We start from the raw sequence: 6523 nt of genomic DNA, 5'->3' as shown, positions 1-6523 counted from the left end.
AATAGGCATGCTTGTTTTTAAATGTTTGTTAAGTAGCACTTATTGATAAATCTTTTGTTATCAGGGAAAATGTCAGCAAATTTTAAACACCTTTTTGTAAATTTGTCTTTAAATTCAACAGCAGTTTTAAGTATTTTTCAATAAAATAACCAGTAAATTCTCCATGGTCGCAAATATTATTGTTATTTCCTATTTCATTAAGTCATGTAAATATTTGACAATATTTTAAAGGTTCATGTTTTTATGAAATTAAGAACTAATGTTGATGCGCTTCTGGCTTCAGTTTCTCTGATGAAAGAAAAGTTTGTGTATCAATGATGCAGTTAAGTGAATTCACATATAAAAACATTACCTAAAATATTTTTGAATTTTCAACTGCAGGCAAAGCATCAGCTCCATCACAATATGTGTTTTCCATAAAACATTTTTAAAAGAAATTCAGTAAGGATTTTCTTACTGCTGAGAATTTACCTTTTCCAGTAAATTCTTCTTTTTCTTTAAAGTTTTTTCTTTCAATTCCAGTTAGTTAGCATACAATATGAGCTTAAATGTACAGTAAATTCTTCTTTTAGAGGCACAAAATTGTGATCAATCATGATTTTTTTTTTGAAATACAATCTAGCCAATAGAATCTGAGACAGAGTAGAAATGCCAATATATTCACCCAGCTCTATCATGACATAAATTCTAATGCTACAAAATTTGTCTTACCTGTTCTCAAAGTCTTCAGCTTTGGCAGTGTTTTCTATGTATCTTCCAACACTGGTGACAAAGGAAAATGGATGTTAGTGTGGCTTACTGCTTCGTGAATTGTTTCACTCTTACTCACTCTGAAAGGGAAAACAGTTTTCCAAGCGGTCTTTTTTTTTTCTTTAAGAAATTATTTATTTGTCATCAGCCTTATTTCCACCTTGTTTGCCTTTGTGGAAGAGCAGCTTACGACCACTTAGTGGTTGTTCCTACCCTTTCAGTGGCCTGAGCAGTGGGAGAAGCCTTCAGAAGCTGGCTGAGCACGCCAGTTTTCAGTAGGGAACCTCTGAATCAGCACAGAAGGTGACTGCACGCCTTCACACCCAGTCTCGGACTTCAGGTGGAGTACCGGTGAACTCGTGAGCTGGAGCAGTCCATTCACCTTGAAATTCCTCCTCGGTCACAATCTTGCCAGCAGTAGCCTGCTCTTCCTTTTCCATCTCTTCAAGATCTCTGTAGAGCTAGAGATCAGGCGTAATTTCCCAAGAGTGTTCACGGAAAATGGTGCCACACATACATAGAACTTCCCAGCCTGGTAGCCACCACATCAGACCCACTGAGTGTGCCCCTTTGTTGTTGCAAGGGATGGCTATGTCCACACAGTGCGGAGGAGAGTCTGTGTTACACAGAGCGACAGTAGGCAGGTTAACGTAAGATGCCCCTGTGAGAGACTGGTGGGCAGCCCTGGGATCAGTAACCACCGGAAGTCTCAGCTCCCAGAGGCTGCCGGGATCTGGGTGGTGAAGTCTACAGGAATGAAGCGGCCAGCAGGAGCAGTGGCTCTGGAAGCAGCAAGGCATTTCAGCTCACTGGCCAATATCCCTGGATGATATGAAATTGACAAGAGCCAGGTATTCAAGGGCAACAGTGATACAAGCTGCCAGCAGAAGCTTCTCCCAGTTTCTCTTCAGATTTATGATAGAGATGCCATCACATTTCCTTTTGTAGATGCACTGTTCCATTTGGAAATCAAGGTTGGTGCCAGCTGAGTGGGTTCCTGATGTAAGGAATTTGAGGACATTCTCCTCCTTAATTTACAGGACATCAGGGGCTCCAGATAATGTGAAAGATTCCCTTTAATTTAAGACAATGCCATAGGGACCTCTCCCTGTGTGGTGTGGAAAGCCCAAGTGGTCTTTTTTAATAAGTAAACTTATTTGTTATTGAGTTTAGTAAAGTTTCACTAAATGCCAGATTGAGTAATTCTTGACTTCGAAAACTTCTGAAAAAAATTGCAAAAGTTTGTCCTTATGTTTTGGATGCTTAGTTTTTTAATGTCTGCTAATCATGAGCTATCTCAAGGCACAGTATATGTGACAGGAGAATCTTCATTAACAATAACAACAAAAAAAATCCACACTTCAAATAGTTCCATCATAACTTTGAACCTGAGAGGAGGTGACTTTTTGTTATATCTGAATAAATCTTGTTTAATACTGTAATTGCCAAAAAGCATGTTCACAAAGAAAAGTGTCACAGCTAAGATTTTCTTTTTAGTCCAATTGTGCTTGTATTATTAATTTTATCTGCTATTCCTTTGAAGGATTTTTTTTAAGTCATTTGTCTATTTCATGAATATTTGTTTAGGTAGAACTTAAAACAACCCAGATAACCTCATGATAAAGAAATGGGAGGAGGTGCCTCATTGTTCTGGGAAATGCAGTTCCAACTATGCTTCCATGTGATATGAGGTTAAATCCTAACACCAGACATTCACGGGCTACAGACTGTGATGGCCCATTTTCAGTCTTTTTAATTAAATGTTAGGAAGGACTCGTTTCTTTTAAATTATTTTTAAATAACTAGAACTTTTAATATTTTCTTCCCAAAGTACAATGGACAGCCTAGTGCTCCCCTGAAATACATATACCTCACTTTGGAGTAACTGTTCTAATGTTTGGTTGAGTGAGAAAACATGCTAATGCTTTGGATGATTTCCATCTGCCGAAGCCCTTAGAGTGTTATTATCTTGAGCACCAAAATGTATCATTTACTGTTTGGTATTATTTTCATTGTCTCCTCACCTAAATTATAAGTAACCGGAAGTCATGGTATACTCTTTTCTTTCATTCTTCACATTACCCAGCACAGGCCTTTGTCTAGAAGATATATGATATGTATGTTTTCTTGTGCTAAATGTTTAACTTCTCATCTGCTATTATCTTGTTTGCCTGAATTACAATTTCTGTAAGGGCAGGAGACTTATTCTTCTTTGAATTCCCCACATCTCCCACCTAACTTACATGAACCTCCAATGAACATTTGTTGACTAAAACCAGATAACAAAATAGATTTTACTAATGACCTCATTTTACACAGAAATTAAACCAGTAAACTATGGATCATGACTCTAATAAAATTCATTTATTCTTTCACTTACTCATTCCATCAAATAATGTTTACAGTGCACTATGTACCACACATTAATTACAACTGTGGCATAGCAATACAGAAAGTGGAGAACACAAATTAAATATGATAAACATGCTATATAATCATTATATAATAATCCATATTCAATAGAGGCAAAAAGAAGCTGTTACACACTCTCATAAAACTCTTCAATTTTATATGTAACATCCAATGTGGTTATAAATTATTTATTCAATATTGGTCTGTTTTCCTCACTGGAAAGTAAGTCCCACTGAGGCTCAGACCAGGTCTGACTTGTTACTACTCTACCCAGGAGTGTAGCACAATGCTGACACATAACCAAGTAGTCAGTAAGTCTATCTTGGATGAATACATAGTTGAATGTATGGGGAGAAAACCAATACTGACAACATATATTTTAAATTTTAAAATGGGGAGAATTATAAAACAGAAGATTAAACTTTTATGGAAGACAACTTGAGGCAGACAAATTGTTCAAGAAAAGTACTCTATGAGTAAATTAAAAAGAGTAAATTTAAAAGATAAATTTCTATTGGATTTTGACAATGGCCGCAAGTTCAAGAATTCAGTAATTTGCTCAACAAATATGTACTCAATTCATATGAAATTTCAGGCACTGTACTGGGTGCTGGGATGCAGAGGAATAAGATAAACTTGTTCTCTGTCCACATGGAATTTACAGATATGTAGAAAGTACTAAAAGGCATAAAGGTTATTTTTCCAATATGTAAAATAAAATAAAAATCTCTATTACCAAAAATAATTGCATATTTGATAACACAAGCAAATACCTAACAAGTCTCTGATTATATTTTGGCATATATATGTATTTTGGTTACATATGTGTAACTTCAGTTCCCACATTATGTTCTGTGGTTTCCTGTTATAACCGAGGCTTTTCTGTACTCTGGATCATTGTTCATGCTTTGCTCCCTGCTGGAAGACTTTCCCACTTAAGGCCTTCTTTTACTTCTCCAAATCTACTTATCTTTTAACATTTTTGGACAAACACAGCCCCCACTCACCCTTTGATACCCCCTCAACCACCTTTGTGTGTGTGACCATCATTGTACTTATAATAGCATTTATTTGTCTATCGTGATTTATTTGTCTCTTTTCTGAACTCTAAGTGCCTTTAGGGTAGAGGCTAATTTTCACTGATTTTGTATTTATAATGCCTGGTACAGAATAGATGATCAATAAATGTTTGTTAACTGAAGCTGAAACTCCTACTCTCTATTTTGAAAGAGGTATCTGTCTAATATAAGAGTAGGACTTCACCTGACAGTATGTATTTCCAAGCTTTCTTTCAAAGGCATTCTACCATCTACTCGTCATCAGGAAAAATCATAGCTACAAGCATTCACAAACCTGATTACATTCTCATTTCTTTTCACCAACAACTTAAATCCACATGAGAATTTGAGGCAGAGAATGTAATGTATCTTTACCATCCTGATCGCATAAAATCTATTTATCTTCTTAACACTTCAAGTACTAAAAGACTAAATAATAAGCAAAGTCACACTTCTTTTTTGGCAAATCTCACGTCTAAAATGCTGCTAAAGTGCTACAGGGGAACATTCTCTGTACCATTACTACTCCTGGGGTAATAAATGTATTTTTCCAGAAACACAATACAAAAAGAATTATGAGTGTATGAAAATACCATCTGTGAATATTATCTCCAACTTAGTATATCAGATACATAGTGAGGTATACATAGTGAGGTCCCTTCACTGATTAATTATTACGTTGGTATCTCTGTATTATCTGTTGTCGCAATAATGTTTCATAACAAACCACCAAAACCCAGTATCTTAAAATAATAAACATTTATTTAGTTCACTAAATAAAAAATACAGGTTGTTGATATTGAATAGGTTTAGCTGGAAGTTTCTTCTGATCTCATCTGGATTTCCTGATGTATCTGAGGCTGGCTGGCAATTGGATGAACCAGAATGGCCCAAGCTCAGATGTCTGAAACAACTTAGTCCTATTCCTCATGTCTGCCATATCCTTCCTGCAGAGCAGCTGGACATGTTCTCATAGCACGGCAGAGGGGAAGAGTGATTAGGGCCAATCATGCAAAAAGGCAACAGAAAAGCACATGCACCTTTCTACAAAGCCTCTGTTTGTGTCATGTTGGCTAAGATCCTATTGGCCAAAACAAGTCACATGCCCAAGCATAGAATCAGGGTGAGGTGGAACTTTAAAGTTACAGGAAAAACATTGTGGATTCAAAAAAGTCATTAAGTGGGGTCATTAATACAATCAATCTATGGGCACCTGGATTCCTAAACCTACCATGATATTACATTGAAAAATTGCATGACATTTCCATATAAAGAATTCTGGATACTTCAGGAAGTAGAGTTTTCTAAGAAATATACTACAGTGTTTTGTTTTTTTTAAAGATTTTCTTTCTTTATTCATTTGAGAGAGAGAAAGCGAGAGCATGCACAGGAGGCCAGGGGTGCAGAGGGAGAAGCAGGCTCCCCATGAGCAGGGAGCCTGACATGGGGCTCAATCCCAGGTCCCCAGGACCATGACGCAAGCCGAAGGCAGCCACTTGGCTGACTGAGCCACCCAGAAACCCCAACTATAGTGTTTTAAAGTTTTGAATTTTATTTGGAATTTGGCATTCAGTTTCACAAAGCTATAGGTTTTTTTTTTTAAATAAATTCTCCATCTGATATACTTTTATCAAATATAAGGGTAAAGGAAAACTATGCAATAATAGCAATTATAAACTACAACTGATGTTGTGAAATCCAGCAAAGTAAACCTGTTAAGACAGGTAATACAAGGGGTCCACTAAAGAAGGAAATCGGATGTAACAGAAAAATATTTATTTAACCTACAAAGAGAGTGTGTACGTGCACGTAAGCACATGCACGTACACACATGAAATATTAGAGCCAAAGCTTCCAAATGAATACTGGGAAAAAAATTGCTTAAACTAGAAAATTAGACTTGGCAATACTTTAAGAAAACAATGCATTTGTTAGGTTTTTCTGGCAGCAAAAAAGCCTTATATAGGTAACTTCTGTGGATATGGAAGACCTATGCAAAACAATCTCTCAACAGTCATATGGTCAGGCTTCCTAAAAAACTGAAATGCCATTCAAGATCTACTGGTGCTCAGTGTGTCTGTAACTACAGTGATCCAGCGGGGGTCCTGTTTACCCTGTTGTCCCTCAGCAGCAAGAAAGAAAGTGCTTTCTATTCTAGGTTCTCTCCCGTAGAGCTAAACTTACCTCTGCTTCTGCGATGACTGTTTCTGTCTCACTGTCACTTCCCTCTACCTGTTTTTACTTTCACCTCTTGACTTCTGATTACTGTGTCTTTCTATGAAGACTCTCTGTTTCCACGTCAT

At 36.7% G+C, this 6523-nt stretch overlaps 1 pseudogene; it reads right to left on the bottom strand.

The window, feature by feature from the left end:
* Positions 1-936: 936 nt before the first annotated feature.
* On the bottom strand, positions 937-6523 carry LOC123943726 (annotated as a pseudogene).

The sequence above is a fragment of the Meles meles genome, chromosome 1 (assembly GCF_922984935.1).
Source record: "Meles meles chromosome 1, mMelMel3.1 paternal haplotype, whole genome shotgun sequence".
Lineage (NCBI taxonomy): Eukaryota > Metazoa > Chordata > Mammalia > Carnivora > Mustelidae > Meles > Meles meles.
Note: the sequence above shows the minus strand (reverse complement) of the source record. Positions and strands in the feature narration are given on the sequence as shown.